The sequence below is a fragment of the Pholcus phalangioides genome, unplaced genomic scaffold (assembly GCF_987345545.1).
Source record: "Pholcus phalangioides strain wild (caught in Gottingen) unplaced genomic scaffold, Ppha-v1.0 ptg000011l_1, whole genome shotgun sequence".
Classification (NCBI taxonomy): Eukaryota; Metazoa; Arthropoda; class Arachnida; order Araneae; family Pholcidae; genus Pholcus; species Pholcus phalangioides.
The window spans coordinates 55540991-55562499 of record NW_028301604.1 but is presented as its reverse complement, the minus strand read 5'-3'; the positions used below and the strand labels follow the sequence as shown (position 1 = coordinate 55562499).

The 21509-nt window shown below is 33.2% G+C and overlaps 1 long non-coding RNA gene across 1 annotated transcript in view; it reads right to left on the bottom strand.

Annotated features, from left to right (window-relative positions):
- Positions 1-19054, bottom strand: part of LOC149080593 (uncharacterized) — a 57014-nt gene extending 37960 nt beyond the window's left edge. Inside the window, exon 1 of the long non-coding RNA XR_016193605.1 lies at positions 18987-19054. This is a non-coding gene — a long non-coding RNA (uncharacterized LOC149080593). The remainder of the gene's footprint in view (positions 1-18986) is intronic.
- Between the last annotated feature and the right edge of the window lie 2455 nt (positions 19055-21509).

Here is a 21509-nt window from a genome sequence, read left to right as displayed (position 1 = left end):
TCTTTGTGGTATTTTGTCGAGAGGATTAGAGAAATAATCGATAGTATTCGCATGTAAGAGATCTTAGGGCTTTCATTGGTATATGACCGGAGTTGGTGTGTGGTAAAGTAAGTAGTAACCTAGGGGTTTTGCTCTAATTATGTGGGGATCATGCAGATATCTTAATGTCACCGTAAGCCTCTCGTGAGATAAAATAACCATTTGCAAGACAATATCTTGTTTTTAATGACTACTTTACCGCACACCAACTCCAGTCACAAATCGCCATATGGCAATTTCCAACTAGTGGAGTTGGGTGGGAAATCAAAGCACCATCTATCGGTGGTCGCCTCAGGCTCGATAGGTAAAAAACTTTTTCTGATGTCCTGCTGGCTGGATTCGAACCCACGGACCTTGACGATACCCTTCATAGTGGAAGACGAGCACCTTACCATTGCCCCTCTCGGGCTTGTTTTTAATGGCTGGTGCAAGCCGTGCTAGCAGGTTTAAATTAGTTGCTTCGCAAGTAATTGTGCCAGTCGCCATGCACAGCCTTCAATTCTGAAAGCAAATTTATGTGGAGAAGAATGCTCCTTTTTCTGCAGCTACTTTTTGAACCATATTTTTCTGACACCATGTTTCTTACGATTTCTATTAGGAATGCACTGTCTTCCCAATACAGAGCCGACAAGAGCCAAACTATCGCTCGTCACGCGCATCACCCACCAGTGAAATGGAAGATATTGCGGATAGGGCTATATAGTAAGGGCTGTCTCATCCCTTTGAAGTTGCTCTTGTTATCTTGGCTCAATGGGTCTCGAATCTGGTGCGTGACGTCACTGCTCCGATATTTTCAACTTAAGCATGACCTAGAAATACTAGGGCAGCCAATCGCCGGTTCTGTCAGGGCGATGATGTTAGCTGATACCGACTCCGGCGCGTCATGGGACAGCTCTTATTGGCCCTGTATGGGCCTCATACACGTTCCGGAAGTCTTCTTAGGAAAAACTGATCAGGCTGGTCTGTAGGGTTTTCCGGATTTTCGGCTTGTGTGAATACCCCTTCCACCACACACGCTCCGGAATATCTTTCAGTTCGCGGTTGAGTGATGCACGTGACGGATGATAGCTTGTCACTTATCGGTTTTGTATTTTCAGACAGTACATTTCTTAATAGAAATCGCGAGAAAAAGCATGTCAGAAGAATATGGTTCAAAGAGTGGCTAAAAAGAAAAGGGGATATTTCCCCACATAAACTTGCTTTCAGAATTGAAGGTTGTGCCTAGGGGTTGACACAGTTACTTGCGGATTGACAGAGCAACTAATTTAAAACTGCTAGCAATTGCGAATGAATGAGTTTATTATTATTATAGGCCGGAGCCCTTATATTACAATCAAGTAGCAAAAAGAACGGCAAATAGGTATCGTACAAAACCATGAAATTAGATCACTAGGAGTTACACAGAAATGTCACAATGCAATACAAAAAAAACGGAGCAAAAAACACAACAGCAGCTTAGAAGCAAATCGAATTTTCCTTGCAATAATATTTTAAAAGATATAAAAAATCATTCACTAAAACAGTATCTGTCATCAAGAATTTAACCAGATCAAACAATGAGAAGAATTGTAACTGTGATAGTGAATATCTGATTCGCTCTAGCTCTACACATGAAAAAAATCAGGGCACATTCTTGGTTGCAGAATGGGCAGGTAAGGCGGAATCCATCGATTCCCTTTATGGAGTTACAACGTGCATGCAGCATATTTTTGATGCAAAATGAAACTGTTGTTACCATTCAGAAATTCTTCCGAGAGGAAATATAAATCAAGATTTTTATAAAAAAGGGTGGAAATCCGACTCATATTCATAAAATGGCGAATGCTTATTTTACCTCACGAGAATCTTACTGTGACTAAGATTTCTGCATGACTCCTACACACCAGAAAAAACAGGGCCCCTATGCTACTACTACTTTACCACACACCAATTTTGGTCACATAGTCATACAACAATTTACTACCGATCGAGTTGAGTCGGAAATTAAGGCGTCATCTATCGGTGGTCGCTTTAGGTGTTGGTAGCCAAAAGAAATTGTTATTTGTTAAGTTGTTCTTCCCCAAGATCGAACCCACGAACCCTTCATAGTGTTAGACGAAAATCTTACCACTGCGGCAGTCGGACACAGGGCCCTAGGCTTTATCAGGTCCCGAAGCCAAACTTTTCACTGACCCTTCTATAGTGAAGGTATAGCATGAAAAAAAAATGATAATTGTCCCAGGCCCTAGCCTCCCCCCACCCCAATAATTGGGAGGGGGGGCATGAATTTCTGATAACTTGCAAAAGCTACGAAGTTTACAACTAAAAACATACTTTTCTCAAGTTTACATTTAAAAACTTACTCTTATCTCAAGTTTACAACTATAAACTCTTCCAGAAAAAAAAATCCCCTGTTCATATATTGACCGAACCATGGCTTCAACCAAACTGAACTGACACTGTGCCACACACACTCCGTTCAACATGTACAGTTCCACACTGTGCAGTTATTCAGAAGCGTTTTTTCATCAGGCCATTTTCTCATTAGGCCGCCGACTCAAGTCAGCGAAATCTGCACAGTTTTCTACCACACACGTTCCGGAAATACCAAAGGCCAGGGCTGCCCACTTTTCCTCAGAAGATTTCCGGAACGTGTATGGGACCCTTAAGCGAGGTGAATTGTAATTTCTTTACCGACGGCAGCAGCGCTGAAAATTGTAATTAGTGATTTGACTGATTTTTTAATTGAATTGGTGACCGCATTCCTTTTGAATATTTCATATTCATTTCAAAATTTCAATTTAATAAATTTTTATCACTTTCGATATTTTTTATGCAAATAAATCCATTTGTTCTTTAAATTTTTTTATTTAAAGTAAGTGAATCTAGTGATAATATTTTCGGACATGTAAAATATTGATTTGGCTTCTATTACTTTAGGTTATATGCTCAATCGGGGATGTAAATTTTTGAAGATTTGTCCAGCCCTGGTAGATACCATTCTGATATGCCCTAGCAGTTAAAGATATCAGTAATATATCAAAATAGAAAGTGACAAAAGAGTCGATGATAAAGTATAATTTACCGGATTAATAACTTTTGCTGTAACATATACGCCATATAACAACACTAAAAGAAACCACTAGAAGAAAAAATGAATTTCGATGTTTATTTGAATGTAATTTCTTTAACTCAACGAGTTACTTTATTAAAACATGAAAGGGTTGAAAATTTCAGAACAGTTATTCGTTTCATATGCAATGATTCGATAGCTATTTATTGATAGCTTTTTTCTTCAGCTATAAATCTGTGGTTCAAGTGCAAAAATTTATTCAAAACTGATGTATCCAAAGATTTTCATGGAACGTACTTAGATTCAAAATGGTAATAAGACATGCGTTTAGTCTCTGAAATGTCTGAAAATTGTTGAAAGAGTTAGTATTTTCTGGTACCCAAATACTCATTTGAACCTAATTGAGCATAATTGGAACAAACTCCATCGTCTTATTCTCATTTTAGATTTTCCATCACACACTTTCAATAGCTATTAATTTGACCGAAGTCTACTTAGGGGCCAAGTATTACGTAAGCATATTTCCAGTCATTTTTGACTCCCTCCCCCTCCCTTTTGTCAGCAAAAGTCAGCAAAACACTTACCCCCCCCCCCCTCCCGTCAGAAAATTTCGTCATCAGCTTAGAATATTTCATATCTTCAAAAAGGGGTGGTTGATGACGTAAGCAACCTTCAAACCCCCCCCCCTTGTCATCAAAAGTCAGCAAATCCGAAACCCCCTTCCCCCCGTCGATGCTGACGTAATACTTGAATGACCCCTTATCTCCAAATACTAGTAAAAATACCCTTCCATCATCTTCTTATGTTACTCACAGACAATCTAGAGAGAGAGAGCTACTGCACTAACTTCTATTATCTTTAAGGTGCTGGAAAAAGTTTAAAGACAACCGAAAAGTTATCATATCTCGAAAACCTGTTGATGTAAATACATTAAAATTTTAAAGTGATAATGACAAGTAGAACTAAACATTTTCCAGTGAAAAAGAAATTTATGAGTGCTACACTGTCTCAGAAAAAATTGCTGAATTTATAATAAAAGTCGAAACCTGGAAAAAAGTATAAGGACACGGGAAAATTATGCACAAAATCATTTAAATAACTAAGAAAATCGGTTTTTTTTTAATCTATAACCTTTGTCATTCTGGATGTCATCAATTGAGAAAAGTCATAAATATAACTTGCTGCGGAACCTTTTCTTCGAAGCCTTTGATTGCTACCACGAGGTCATGTTTATTTTCGTAATGCGTACCATTTCTATACATTTCTCATGCACCTACGTTTTACCATAATTCTTATGCACCATAAGTTTTCATGCACCTACAAGAACAAGTTTTAAGATATAGCGGTTTTTCGCGCGGTTGTCCTTAAACTTTTTTTCAGAACCTTATGTGTGTATTCCTCCTTTTCACACTGTTCACCGTGTTAGCCGCCGGCTCAAATGATTTGCATATGCATGCTCACACACACAGTGTCAATTTTATTTTTTCATATTATTTCCATAATCTCTACATGATACAACAATTTTCAAGGCTACTCAATGCTTCGTCCTTGGTAGGATTTTCTATTACAAGCCGTGTAAAAGGCGAGAATCGAAAACTAAAACTTGGCGTTTATAAACTTTTAGACTTTTAAATGATTCGGATATTCTGTTGAACCGAAACGGGGAATTTTAGTGCTACTTGACTGCATTAGTCCCCTATTTAACAGGTTAGATGATAAATTTGCTCATAAAAAATGGAAAATAATTGTTACTTCCTTTATATTGTAGAGGAAAGCACAAATAATTTTTAATTTTTCGGTAGAGATACGTTTGGTAATTTCTTTGTTGACGTTGAAAGACCAAGAGCACAACACGCATTTTAATTCTTCTATGAAAAACTTTTTTTTTCAATACGTCATCTTGAAGTTACGCCAGTGTATTTTTCTAACGAAAAATTTTATTTGCATGTTATGTTTTTTACTTTATTTTACGCAATTATCTTAATTAGTTATTCCGACATCTTTGCATTACATTCTGCTGTTGCAATACGTAAGGTTATTCATTTTTTTTCTCGTATCAATGTTTAATGAATAACTGCGAGCTAATAAATTTGAAAAGCGGTTTAGGGAATTATTCAAATAGGTTTAAACCTACTCCTAAACAAATGATTTTAAATACAGGAACATATTTCAGAATTAGTTTTCTTCAAAAGTTATACAGAAGTATTTTTTTTTATTTTACTTATAATTGTCATCTCACATTCAAATAAATGCATCTTCTCGAATTTTTATCTTAGTAAAGAGAAAGATTCGAAATTCAGAATTAAATTTTTCATTTAGCTTTCACCAAGTTTGAACATAGACCCTTCTTTCATCCGTATTCAATGTAGGTGGTATTTATTCAATACAAAAAGACAACCTTCTCCTTTTCATTGTAATCGCATTAGCGCGAGCTTGTTTCCCATGAAGACGCTATTGTGAGAAAATCTAGTTATCTTTTTATTTCGTAGCCTTGGAAGCAGAGACATTCGAATAGAATCACAATATTGAGCGCCACAGTCGACGGTATGAGCCTTTTTTTCGCTTCCTGGTGGTTCACCAGTAAACGTGAGGTGGTTGCTGGCAGTAGTGCGGAGTTTCCAACGCTCTGCATAATTCATGACAATGCTCCCCCTTGTAAAGGCATGAGAGAGGGTGCAATATGTGTACACGCAGGTAAAATAAAGACTCGCCAGTAGATCCAAAAAAGTTGCAAAACCGAAAATATCGTGAAAGAGAGGGAGAGAGAGAATGATATATATATATATATATATATATACAAAAAGAGAGTATCACGCAGTCGTTCATCGCATTTTTGTACGCGGGTATTTCCATATCTAAATGCGTTCGACACAGTAAATCTCACATTGTTGGCTTGTAGTATTCAATAGTCGCCGCCTGTCTTTGCATTCAATAAAGAGATCGAATTCTTTTTACTGGTTTTTTTCTCCATATTATTTTAATTGCTTCGATATTTAACGGCTGTATTTTTCGGATCGCGTCATGCTCGTCAAGCACGTATCCGGATTTGACGAAGCGTGCTTCGACATTAATATTGCAGATTTTACGCTATTTTTTGCGGTTGTTTTTTTTTTCAAGGTATAAATAGGCTGTGCGATCACAAGAAGCATATATGCCATTTTCAAATAATACCGTTCGTAATTCGGTTCTAGTTCATGAAAATCACGACATAACAATAACTGTATCCGGTACGTATTATGGAATTTATTTGCTATTAAGAAATAAACACATATGAGTCACTCACTTATATCTTCAGATGTTTACTTTTAACGCGATCAACAGTCAAATGCGACAAAGGTAACTATGGAATCACCCTATATATATGTTTTTTTTGTTTTGTTCACTTCTACATAACGTTTTTCCTTTACTGTCACTATCGCGACATTCTTTTAAATATTATTCTCTGCATCTATAAGACTCATTCACTATCAGTCTTTATACATCATGTTTCTGTTTTACAATTTCAAATCTATATATATTACAACCTTTTGAATGTAATTTCATCAAAAAGTTTCAAACGACTTAATTCAAATTATTTTTGTTGAACATGTTTTGGATTTTCCAAAAAATCCTCATGGAAAATATTCCTCAATTTATAATAATTGAGGAATATTAATTCCTCGATATAATAATCCTCAATTTCAAAATATGTAAATTTTTAAATCATAAAGTCTGAAATGATCGGCGAATAACATACTGTTTTGGTCCAATTTTGTTCTTTTTTTGTCTGTAACAAAAGTGTAACCGATGAATACGCATATGTTAATATTCTCAATATACTTTTGTATATTTTACAATTGAAGTTTATTTATTGGAATGTATTGAAAAATATTGTGTGGCAAACAAATAAACCTTCCACAATACAAATTTTATGTAAAATTTTGATATACAAATAGAAAATGATACCCTATTTATTTTGACCAGTTGGGAAAATTGCCTAGAAAAATGCTGAAGAGAGAAAATTCATTTATACATATAATTCGTAAGGCAAAAAATTGCATTCTTTGAGTTGTTTTCTTATATTTATTTTTTTCCGCAAAAAAGAAAGAACTGCATTTTGAGCTCGCTGCAAAATGTGAAAGTGAAAAAAAAGTGTAAAAATTTTCTCTTTTTTTCGTAACAAGTGAAGAAGAGAAATGATAAATTTTTTCGTTCAATCTTTTTTCTCACTTCTCCAGAGATTTGGCCGCCGCTGTTCTCCTTTCGCCCATCATTCCTCGCCTCAGCTCAATGTTTTGATGTGTAACTGGGAGGGATTAAACCCATCCCGGAGAATGGGAACGAAAAATAACGCGAATTCGGAAGCACCAGGCGGCAATTCAACGCTCACGCAAAATCCATAAGAAGACAGATTTCGGATGCGTTCTAATGTGCTTCACTGCTTTCCGTAATTCTTTCAAGGATTCCTCGAAAAATTGCCGATTCTTTCCTTTTTTAAACATATATGTATCTATTCTGTGTCACCTTTCACTCCACAACGGTGTCATTTTCTTGATCATATTTTAAAAAATTTAAGAGCCCCCAACTATTTATTTTAAAAAAATATATTCATCAAGGATGATCATAGTAATTTAATTATTAATAAACTAAGAACATATATATGAGTTTGATGTTTTAACTAAAATGTATTATTTCGTATAACTGTTTGAGAGTATTATGTGCATGGATGTGTCCGTATATACATATCTGTATATAGATTGACTGTCTAGATTGGAACGTACAAAAATTCTGTTTTATCTACAAATCATTTATATGATAATTTTCGACGGGTTATTCTGCAGATTAACAGTAATATCTCACAAGGCACTAATTTATTCCAGTGTGCGTCAACTTTACATATCCTCTTCGTTCCAGGGATACACATATGTGTGTACCTTCATTTTTAACGGTTTTGAATGGATTCTTTATTCAAGTCAAGACCATATGTATACTTAACTCAAAAATGGTCTTAGTAAAGATATTTTGTCACAAATTAGTATATTAGTTTATCAATTAATTTTTTTTCTTTTTAAAGGGCATTTTGACGTACGATGAACACAAATCAGACAAAAAAAAATTTTTTAATAGCCAATTTTGGCCCAAGTTTGAAGAGGCTATACAAAGTATTGTTATTCATATATAGAAATCCTCATTGGTATCCCAGCAGAACAATTACACAAAGAAGTGCTATACAAACATAGAATTTATATCACACATATGCCATTACTCAAGAAAAACGATTGAAAACAATCTTTATGCTTTCTTGCTCCGAGGTTAGGCAATTGATTTAATGGGAACAGCTTATTAATAGGCAATAGCTTTTATTTAATATGTTTAAAAAGCTGTAAAAAATTGTGTATTTCACATAACAGATTCAGTTCGTTTTATTTGATAATTGATAACACTGTAATGCCGCCACGAATCTTTTGACTACATACTATTTTACAATTTTTTTTGTAATTGTCTTTCTGTCTTGTTTGTTTTTTGTGTTGTCTTGTCTAAATATAACAATAGTAAAACTCTCTCTATCCTTGCTACGTTACATACACTATTTATGATTTTCTGTTTTGTATCTAATGCTTGTTTATTTAGCAGAATCTGGATCAGAACTAAAATTATTGCATTTTAGAGAAGTAAAATAACTTTTTCTAATATCCTAAAAAGAACCAATAAACTATTTTAATGAACAAAGTTACTCATGTCTTCATTCAGTTTCATTTGAATATTTTTAAATGTTTTGGATTTTTTTTCACCAGATTCATCAAACAACCACACGTATACACATTCTAACTGATTGCATGCTTGAAACAATACGAGAGCGTGCACAAGACGATATTCTGTAAAATGAAATTCATCAAACCACTTCTTATGTCTAGTTTTTAAGAAGCATCAAAAATTTAAATAATTCTGAAGAACAGAAGTTTTTTGTACTTTCTACTGCGTGTAGTTTGAACCTCATATAAAATAATGGCTATATAGTTCTCTTCATTGACAAACATGAATAACTCTGAACTGTTTATGTAAAATCAAATGTTGAGAAAATATACCGTGCATGAAATGTGCTCATTTTCGAGATCGGAATTCATCAAATATATGCTGTATCATAATAGCTATGAAAGCCGAGTAACGTGAAAGTTATAATGAATGGAAAGAATAGATTTTGTCTTTTCATTCTATGCATAGTTTATTATGAAATATAGCCATATGAAACAAAAAGGAAAATACCGAAGCTGGGAGAGGAGAAAAATTCTGTATCATAAATGCTTTTATATCCAAAAGAAAAGAAACATCATAGTTTAAGACAAGAATAATTTTTTTTTATGGGCAGTGTATTATATATTATTAATTTTTTTTTGTGATATATGCATTTATATCGGATATTTTAGTTATATTTGACATCCATATTTTTTATGGGCTAATCTTTTCAGCAGCCTCGTTGGGCAGTTTGCCTGTCGTGGCTTTTGTATTTGTATTTGTAAATGTTAGTCGAAAATTCTAAAATAAAACTGTCCATGGTGCTCTTATAAACTGAGTACCTATAAGAAGAAACAAGCATTCAGGACGAAAAAAAAATTGACTCCCAGTTATGTATAAATGATTTTCATATTAGGGACGGAGAAAAATTTTTTAAATCGTATAAAATACAGTGTAAAAAAATTTATGAAAATGTTTCACATGCGACTGTTCTGAAAAGTTTTTGAAGAAAAATTTGCTAATGCTAAGTTACGAGAAATGACAAAAACCACCGCTGCTAAAATCAAAGATTGCAGTGAGAAAAAAATGTGAGGCATTGGGATGTGGGATGAAAAAATACAGCAAATAATTTTTTTTTAATCCGAAAAGAAATTCAATCAGACAAACATTGGGCATCTCCGTAATTATTTGGGGGGGGGGGGGAATTTTTTTCACTCTCGGAGCTGGTACAGTGTGATTTCTAAACACATTTTGAGTATTTCTTAAAGTAAAACAACACCTCTACGACGAACGGTTGATGAGATAAAGGCTGCATTAAGACTTACAGGACACCCTGTATAGTATATTATACATAGTGCAATATCTGTTCCCTTAATTTATGGTAAAATACTGAGAAATAAGTTTTTGAATGGCATGCCGAAACGAATCTTTTGGAAAGAAAAGTTATTTGACTCTTCCGGGAATAGAACCCCGGTCCACTTGCATACCGGCCGATTGCACTAAGAGAGATTGCGCACCAGAGACGCACTTTTCGTTGCCTGATAGCACACATTATTGGCATGAATCGCTGAGTGGAGACATAGCAACCTCACTTAACTGCAACAATTTCTAGCGCTTCACGCGAATAATGCGTGTTATAAGGAAATGAGAAAGTGTGTCTCTGTTGTATTAGTTAGTGCACTTGCCCGGTATGAAAGGGGACCCAAGTTCGAATCCCAGAGGAGACAAATCACTTTTCTTTCCAAAAGATTCATTTCGGCATAATATCAAGAAAAAACTGTTTCACAATATATAGTTTGGGCCAAAAAAAAATCTCTTTATATGATAAAATAGTTCTAAAGTATAGTGTGCTCTCATATAATTATTTCCCACAATGCATAATATTTGTGCTTACAATATTTTGACTTCTGTACAACAATGGAGTTTTGATATTGCTTAAAGGTGGGGGAGGAAGATATATGGAATTCTTGAGGAGATTGCATAAATTTTTTTATTTACATAACGCAAAATCCAAAGTAAAAAACCTCAGACCAACAAAAAAGAGCACTTGTCGCAGACGAAGAAAAAAGAAATTGAAATTATTTTAGCAGGTATGAGTTTGGAATATTGGATTAAAATTGCAATTGTGAGATATGCGGTTGTCAAAATAAAATGGGAAAAAAATCTCCTCAGTATTACGCATGAAGTGAAGTATGGCCGATAACAAAAGAACTGAAATTCATTTAATCTTCCTTTTTAATGTGCTTTCTTTTCCGACTAGAATCGATTGCTCTCGGAGGAGCTGTTATCAGCATTTCTTGAAGAAATTAGCCTCCTATCAGTTAACTGCAGATTCCGGGAATGCTTTTTTGTGAGTGTTGACGCAAGTAGTAAGGAAAAAAATGGCGTAAAGGAAATGAAAATCAGAAATTATGAGATATGAATAACCATTTTTTTCTCTACAGCTTTCTTAAAGCATCACGAATAGAAATACATTGGCTCTAATATCGCGCATTAATGACGTGATGAAATTCATTTACCGATTTCGCTCATGCATTCTATGATTTCATAATCTGCATAAGATTGCTGTCTGAGTTATTTAAACGAGTGATATTTTGCAATTGATTTTCCGATAGTAAAATCGCAATTGAGTAGATACATACTAGGTAATAGGAAAATGAAGGAGTCGATAAAAAAATGAACAGATCGTGTGAGTAATAATTTACTTTATAAGGGTAAAGGGGGAAAAATGTCATTGCATCTTGAAATAAATCAGAAGAAAAAAGTAGAAAAGTGAAATATTCGAGATTCGTTTGGGGGGGGGGGGGTGTTGAAAAATTGCTGAGGATGCGTACTGGCGAATAACCCTAACTACTTCGAAACAAATGAAAAGTTTTATTAGTAAGAGAATATTAAAAGTTGGAATGCACTTTAATCGGAACAAAAAAAGGATAAGATTTTATTTTAATTTTCCGATTTTGATGAATCAATCAATCAATTTTTATTCATTGAGTAAAGTTTGAGATTTGACAGTGGCTCAAGTGGTTTAACCTCAATACTGTTTTGTGGTTATCACGAAAACTTTAGTTTAACCACAAAAAGTGATAATAAATAAAAATAGACAATCTCACAATAAATAATATCAAAGTCGCAAAAAAGTGACACCTATACGATGTTGGAAATGAGTTTTTATACTCTTGATACAGATATGATTACTATATTGGCTTTAAAAAGCGAAAAGTCACGCTATTTATCTTCTTATACAGGGTGATTATAAAAAAACTATCCCGACATATGGGCCCCTAACTATCATACCATTCACAGAAACTGAATGAAATTTTGGCATAAGGTATTTTGATGTATGCGCTCAAGAATGATATGGAAAACAACAGTGTCACTCTAACAGTTACGGTTACAGTCAGAAAATTTCGAAAATATCAAATGGCAACACCAAGTTTTTTGTATTTGAATGTGATCTCCATTGTGAAAAACCCTAAATAGCGTCCGAACGGCAACTGTAGCATGAAAATCACCGGCGGTAGATAGGCTAAAAGTGAGGACAACCAATAAGGACAGAGAAGCAGCATAAAATAAAGCATTTTATTGTGTTTCACAAATTTTCCACATGACCTTGTGGAGGACTAATCAGGCTGGGATCTCAGCCGAAGAAACGGTGTGACGAATGAAACGAACATTAATGCTCTGGTGCACGGCAAAGTCCTTTTTACTTTTTCCTTGCCTAGCTCCGGGGATTTTCGTGCTACAGGTTCCATTCCAACGCTATTTAGTGTTTTTCAGTATGGAGATCGCATTCCAATACAAAAAACTTGGTGTTGCCATTTGATATTTTCGAAATTGTCTCACTGTAACCGTAACTTTTAGAGTGACACTGTTGTTTTCCATATCATTCTTGAGCGCATACATCAAAATACCTTATGCCAAAATTTCATTCAGTTTCTGTGAATGGTATGATAGTTAGGGGCCCATATGTCGGGATAGTTTTTTTATAATCACCCCGTATATTCCTTACAATTCTTAAATATATTCCTTTGCAATATTTTTTGATCTACTAAAAGAAAAAAGAATTAAAAAATGCACCAAAATATCTCTTTTAAAGTCATAGAAACAATTCAATACAAAATTTTGACTAATTATGAGATTAAGCGATGCAATTTTCCAACATCAAAGCTGTTGTAGTAACAGACTAATCACATTTCAATGGAACATGTTTTTCAGTTTCACCATGTGCTTCTAATGAAAACAGATTTATTAATGTAATGAAATCATTTTTGCACCCTCCTTCTAAATTCTTTACCCTTCACGTTTTATCGTACCATCGATAACGAAAATTGTTTTTTACATAGTGCATAAACGGCTGATTCTGTTCTCATTATTAGAAGACTACATTCGCAGATTATTAAACGGATGTAAATGGGTTACAAATGTAAATTAGATATAAAATGGTTAATTTGGTTAGTTATCAAAAATCGACTTTGATTCTTAACCAACTTTTTCCATTTTGTGATAGGGATTTACGTTTGCACTATTTTATTGTGGCCTTTTTTTTTTCACAAAAAAAGATTCTATACTTAATAAACATTCCTTTAGTAAATATCATATCATGGAAAAGGACTGCTTTAGTATTTGTTTCTTTTCAGTTTTAAAACAAAGTTTTAGAAAATCACGTCGGAAAATCCGAGTTTGAATTTCGCACGTGCCATGACAACGCATTTCGAATCATGTAGCAAAAACATTTGTTTTTGAAATGTAATTTCGAAAAGAGACCATTTTCTCCCTCGTGTACACCCTAAGTTTAATGTTTCGGTAAGTGCGAAAAGGACTTCCTTTTGTAGCAATCATAACTCTCTATTGTTGGCATGATGTATGATAATGGAAAAAGAATCGATACCATAAGCTTTCTACAAATAGTAAAATGCGATGCAATTTACTAGAAGTAACCGATACTCACAATTGATTTGTCATAGATATCATACGTATCATATAAATTCTGATTTGTTCCCCTTGACAAAAGAATGAGAAAATACATTGAATAAGGCTTTGTCTGCTTTCCCCTTTCGAACATATATTTATGCAAACTTATTACTCCCATATAAATTAACTTTCTCCATGAACAAACTCTCAACGCATACACATATCATGAGAATCAATCATATTTATTTATCATTCGTGAGGCGACATGCAATACTTTCATCCAAACACGCATGAGTTCATCTACATCACTATAGAAATGTCAGAACAGAATATAATCTTTCTTCATAATAGGAAAGTCACGGATTAGTGAAATGATATAAATTTTCTGCTGTATTATGGGTCTGTTTCAATTATACAGGTTTTTTCTACACTTATTGAAAAAATTTTCAACTAGAACATATAACTTTTTGTGTTCACCAAATTTTTCTGCTGAAAACCAATTTGGTTCTATAAAAGGATGAGATGCTGAAAATGCGCTTTTTACTGTTGCAATATTTTTAGATATTTCGAAAGCTTTTGACAATGTAAACTATCATATTCTCCTTTAAAAACTCAAGTCAGCTGGCATTCGATGCCATATATTAAATTGGTTCACTTCACGTTTATCAAATAGAGAACAGAGAGCCATAATACAGGTTAATTTGAGTAATTATGTCCAAATAAATAGAGTCCCACAAGGATCTATATTGGGTCCTTTGCTTTTTCAGAATTGATGATTATTATGATGATATTCATTAATGATCTACGTAATTTGGAATTTTACGGTTTCACGATCACTTATGCTTATGATTCTGTATTAATGTATTCATGTGTGATCTTGACAGTCTTAAGAATCATATTAACCACGATTTGATATCAATTCAAAATGGTTCTATGCTTTCTATGCTTTCTATGCGATTTAAAAAATTAAATTTAAAAAAATAAAATACGTTAATTTTAATCTTCATGCAAATGAATTTACATCTTAATCTTAAATTTACACCCATGCTTATAATTTGCAACCTTATTCGATTCAATGTTGAATCACGATTCAATTCAACAAGTAAATAGTATTAAATACTTGGGTTTAGGTGTAGGCAGAAATTTAAAATGCAAATACCATGTTCATGAATTACTTAAAAAACTTCGTTTTGTTATATATATATAATTTTTATTATAAAAGTAAGAAAGTTTCCGCTAATTTTTTAAAAAACCGGTACTATGAATGTTTTTATTCACTTATAAATTACGGTGCAATTATATGGGGTGGTGATAATAAAACTGATTTAGTGCCTTTATTTTCAATAAAAGAGTTTTCAAAATTTTGAGTCGAGAACAGTCTCATTCTTTTACAATTTTTAGAAATCTTAATCTACTACCTTTGCACCACATAATAATGCTCTTTTCTATATTATTATTTTCATAAACCGTAATCAAGGCTTATGCCATTTAAAAGCTAATGCATACGAGCAAAGACCTCATATAATTTATCGTATTCCTACGTTTAGGAAAGACATTTTTAGTCAACATTTTTTTATTATTTAACTCCCAAATTTATAACTCATTACCACTGGAAATACAGCATATACCCACACGCGCTGCATTTAAAAATCATTATTCAAATTATTAATTTTAATAGATGATCTAGACTCTTATTTTGACCTTTAGGAGGAGCAATAATATTTATCCACTATAGCTTTGCCCCTTTAATTATGTATACTTTTTAATTAAAAAAATTTTCTCTTGCTTGTGTTGTCTGTGTGTGTGTGTTTCCTTTTCCCCCTATATATTTTTTTATCTATTGTTTGTTTATTTTACATTTCTCGTCATACATTAAAAATTTTGTCTTTTTTGTGTTGTGCATGTTTATTGGTTGTTCATTTTTACCATTACTTTTTTTCCATTTGTTCATAATACATTCATAATTTTGTCCTGTTTATGTTGTACATGTGTCTTTTTTTAATGTTTCTATATATTCACGTATTATTTTTTTGTTTTATTTCTTAATTAATTATCATGCAAGTTTTCAATCATCCGTACAAGCATCATAACCTATGGCTGGTCAATATTTTTCAGAAAAAGGAATTTTAAATCTTTCTGTATGTGTGAAAAATGAATAAATTCGATATGATTTGATTTGAATTGTCGGACAACGCTCTTTTCCCTTATTTATGCTGTTCTTACCCCTTTTTCTCCGATTTTTGAATTCGATTGTCTCAGCGAATATTGCACTTAGTAACATGGAATTTATTTTTTGTCCTCAAGAGAGACAAGGCAACAACTTTCTTATTAGAAATGAGAAAACGGGGGACCGTATAAAAATTTAGATTTTTTTATTGAAATTCGGTGCGTATGCTGTTGCCAGATGTACTTTGGAAAGATGGAGGAGTGCTGTAGAGTGAATTCCTGCTTAATTACATATGTGGCCGAATCTACACATTTGTGAAATGAGAGTGTTTCTGAACATTTTAATACTGATATTTTTTTTGAGTGCCAGTGGCTTAAACAGTTAACAAAAAGTTAGTCTTTTCTTTTGTCACTGGCATTCAAATATCAGCATTAAAATATTCAGAAACACTCTCATTTCACAAATATCTAGATTCGGCCACATATGTAATAATAAGCAGGAATTCACTACAGCACTCCTCAATCTTTCCAAAGCTGGCCACAGCATACCTACCGCCTTCTTCAACTACATCTCCACTACATTCAAAACAACACAAATATATCCCTCTTCTTGAAGTATGTCCGGTGATTTTTGACTAATTGTTGCCTACATTTTGGATTGTTTAAATTATTCTTTGTAATTTTTGTAAAAATTTCCTGTAATATATTTCTGTGTATTTTGTAATTTTGTAGATATTTTTCCTCATCCTTCATTTTGCTTACAACCTGAAGCTCTGTATATTTTCAAATAATGTACTTCAATATATTTTTCTCATTTTTTATTCCATTTTTTCATCCACGTGTTTTTGAGAAGGCAGGCATCGGGGAACAAGGGTTGGCATTTTCAGTTCAATTAGGCATGGCCATCCATCAGAAATGCCTGCCCTTTTCGAACCATGCATGGGGTTACCCCTGATGACGACATAGGTTCTATTTCACTCTTGCATAAATTCTATGTTGTATTTTTTTTCCCTCAAATAATTTTCCTTTTGTGTATATATATAACCTATAACAAAAATCTGTCAATACAGTAAAGCTACATTTTCAAAAAGTCATTTTTCCCCCACGTTTATCTTTAAATTATATATGATGAGATTTGAGAGCTCCTTATCCTCTTTTAATAGGCAACTCCAAACTCCAAAAGGGTTTGATTTTATTTGAGGGTTACACACTTTTCCACTATTGTGTGAGTATTTGAAGAATAAGCTGAAAAACGATCAAGGCAACGAACATTCATCCATCAACTCCTTACATCAAAGCTCGAATTGATCTTTTTTTTCTGCCGCTGCCTCGAAAGAGAAGCGGCAAATCACTTGGAAATAGATCGATGTCATCGTGTGGTTTAATAGAAAATAATACGAAAAATGCACTCAACAAGTGCACCCGGCGGCAGCTTATACCCTCTCTGAAAGTTTCATGTCTGTTTAACTAACTCTATTGCGTACTTCTAAAGGTTGTATATATATTTTAGTTGACTGTTTCCTTTTATAAAGGAATTGTTTTATTTATATTAGATCCTGTTTTAATCCTAAAGAGAAAAGAATAGAGTGTTTTCCCCTTTAATTGAGTCTGGAAATGAAGTTTTCTTTATTTTCATTCAATTCAATTAAAAATGCCTTTTATTCGCCTTTTCTTGATAAATAAAACATCCGTTTCATCTCGAACAAACAAACAAAAAAAACTATTATTCTTTGAAATCTGTAAAATCACTCGAATTGATAATTAAGTGCTTTTTTTTCAATTATTTACTTAACAAATTTATTCTGTTGAATTGCAATACCTTATACGACAACTTAAAATAATATAACAAAATTCGCCAATTAATTATTAAGTTATAAATAACATTTTATGAAAAAAAAAGATCAATTCAGATCGATTTTAGAGAATTGCTTCAAGAAACATTTTTATACAAGTTTAATTTGAAACTTAAATTAACATTACTCTCACAGTGGATTAGTATTTCTTCTTAAAACAAAAGTTATTCTGTAATTAAAAAAAATAATGAATATAGCTATTGCATTGTAGCATTATTTATGCGCAACCAACACTTATTGAAAAAGTTTCATTACTTTTTGACTTCAAAATGCATTCATTTAATGCTTCAGAAATACAAAAAGTCATAACATTTTATAATGGTGAGCTAGTTTTATTTGACTTTGCATAGGTTTTTTTCCGTCGTTGAAAAAAAGTGGAACTTTTTCAACAAAAATACATTATAAGCGATGACGAAGTATTCAAGAGGTATCGCTTCATATGAGATTCTTTAACATAAAAAATGAACTCGTTCATTTTTTATGTTAAATGCTCATATGAGAAAAATATGGTTTCTCATTCTGAATATATAAAATAACTGACACATATTTGAAGGTGCTCAGCTAAAAAAAAACAACAAAAAAACACACCTATATCTTATATAACCCATTAACGAAGAATAATCGATTGTTTAGTAATCTGAACCATGTTTCGAATTCGAACATTTTTTTTAAAAATAATTTTAGTTATTTTGCTTTGGATAATATTGTTTTCCAGATCAGTTAGTCTTTTTTTCACGGTCGACTGACTGTTAACACTGATTATCAGTGCTTTATAATCAGATAAAATCGCACGCACTTAGTTATTGTCCATTCCAAAACATCTGGTTGCATCATTATTTTCTATGCTATAACTTCTTCATTTTCCTTTTTGAAAAAGTTTTTATAAATATTTTCAGTCATCTAGTCAGAAACAGAGACAGATGATTTTGATGACAACCGATTTACGGAACATCATCCTTTCCCATCTCCTTACGTGGAATAGTTAGCTTATGAATACGTATTATTCGAATTATCGTAACATTTTTCGTCCCCATGCATAAAAGTTTCAAGATTTCAAAAAAAAGACCTGCAATATTTTTACCATCAAGTACCGAGAAAGATATGAGTCAGTTAAAAAAGTGAAGAGAAAGAAGTGATTTTAATCCCTTTTTATATAACGTTTTACTTTCTTTTTCACTCCAGTTCGATTTTTTTTACTGTTGCTAAAACTTATTTATGTAAGGCATGAAAATGTTTCGAATATGCTTTCTTACTTTCATGGCAATGGATAACTTGAAGTGCATTAGAAAATCACCGTTGTTCCTTTGAGAAGAGATATTTTGACAAAGAACGATGCTTCCAGTCAAAGCCATTTTACATATTAATTTATTGCTTTATCTTGTTGGTTTGTCATTAGTTACTTATTTACTTTCGTGAGTTCTCTTTATTAAAGTTGCCCATCTGATAATAAAAACTCTGTCTACCAACGTATAAAATTTACCATCAAATGAAAAGCAAATCAGAGCGATATTTAATGTTTGAACAGATGGTCTAAACAACGTATTACTGGTTGGTTATTTATTCCCCCTTCCCCGCAATCTCCAGATGCTACATAAAGCTAGACATCAAGTGTACTGTTTCCTATTTTGGAACCATGCATGAACCGGTTAAATTCAAAAATAACTCTCATGTTTTTCTAAATTAGGGAATTAGTCAATCCATAGGACATAAGATTAGAAAAAAAATTAACTGATTACGCTTTTTGTTAAGTAATGTTCATGAATTTTGTATTTTCCATTTTCCCCGGGATGAAAATTTGCTATTTATTCTTGAACAGTTAGAGAACAAAAAATATTGACCGCTGTGATTTGCCTAAATATCTTTTAATTATATTATTTTTTATACTGGAAATATATTGTTATTATAGACATTATTTCATGGCGGTATTTCTCGAAATAAGTCCCGCATAGGCGTGTGCACTAAAGAGACTAATATAAGTGCTGCATCAACACACCCTTCTAATTTGATCGGTTCCACATAAAATGTGTCACCGTTTTTAGCCGGATCACCAACGGACTGTCATGAAACTCGAGGTTTAAACTAAGCATACACGATCAAACCACATCTGAACCATTGCCAACAAGAAATTGCAATTTCGAGTTTAAATCTTCAACAAACAGACGGTGGCTAACAAAATTTACTGCTTCGCTCGGATCCACCGAATCCGTAGTTTAAATAACTACAAGGCGGAATACATTTGGTTGCTTTTCCAGAAAATTTCGTATGATACCAACACGTACGTTTATTACAATTCTCTGAACGAAATTCGGTCACGCCACTTCACCTAAGTGTGTGAGAATTATCAAATTTTCGCGAGTTTTCAAACAAGGATTCGACTTGTCTCTTCAAATCATTAAGCTCGTCAACAAACTTTGAAATCTTTTCATTGAGGGAATCTCTACCAACCACTTCTGCACAAGCCGCAGACTGAAAATTCGTGACATCAAAAATTTTATCAGCCAAAATGGAAAGATCTGTCACCCTCTCACTCGAAACAGATAAAATCGACTGAATAGAGGTTGGCAAATGAGAGAGCCAAATTGATCTTAATACCTCATCAGAAAAATCATCTCCAGCCAGATCTTTCATACGGCGAAGCAACGTAGGCGGCTTAGAATTGCCAAGAGATAAATCACTAAGAAAGATCCTTATTCTTTTCGATTCAGACACCCGAAATTCATTAATCAGTCTTTCATTACAGTGTATGACAAATTTTTCATTACATTGCGATTAGGGTTTTCAACTAAATCGGAAACAAATGTTAAAACATGCTGATCTAACGCTGCGGTTAAACTGCAATATTTAGTACTTTCAGTGACAATTCCCGACAAATTAAAATTTGCCTCATTCTAGACAAAATGCAATTCTGGGATTTCTCGCCGAATCGATGGCAAACGTAATATAATCACAAAATTCAAGTGCAGCCAAAATATATATACATACATACGCAATTGGTAATTATTTGAAGAAAGAAAGAGAATACAAGATGGAGTTCATGCAAGGTGAAATAGAACTTATGCAAAGTGAGTCGCCATATATATATATATATATATGTATATAAAAGTATAACGACATTATTTATATTTCACTCGAAATCACCTTCGATGTAATTACATTTTTAAATTCCTCATCAGAGTTTGTTCTTTTGAGGATGTTAGTGACATCTGTATTTTGCACTATCTACCATTGGAAAATGTAAATAAAGTTGCCGTGAAGCTATTTTTTTCTGTGTAGTACACAAAAGTGTGCGCGGTAACCCATGTTACAGTATGGAACAACCAAATTTATTTTGGTAATAAATTAATCGATTTTTACTTTTTGTTGTGAATATATATAAATGCTTATAATATTATTTTTATTAATCTTAAACATTTTATGGTCGTACCAACATCGCCAATTCAGAAGAGATGCAAACAACCGCATAAATTTGGTTGCGACTGATGATAATGCATGCTCGCTCTCGATAGAACGATAAATTCTCTACAACGATATTTTCTTTTTGGTCCACAGATTATCGTTATATCGAGGTTTCACTGTATATACACAGCGTACAGTATATGGCGTCAGACGATCATAATTCAAATTTGTGTGAGATCGATTTTGTTAAAACATTCAAAATTATGGTGAACAGTGTATAAAATTTTTACTGGGCTATACAGCGTGTGTGAGAGCAGCATCTGTTTCAAGAGTGGCAGCACCACTGCCTTTTATAGCGCAAACATTTCACTAATCTCTTT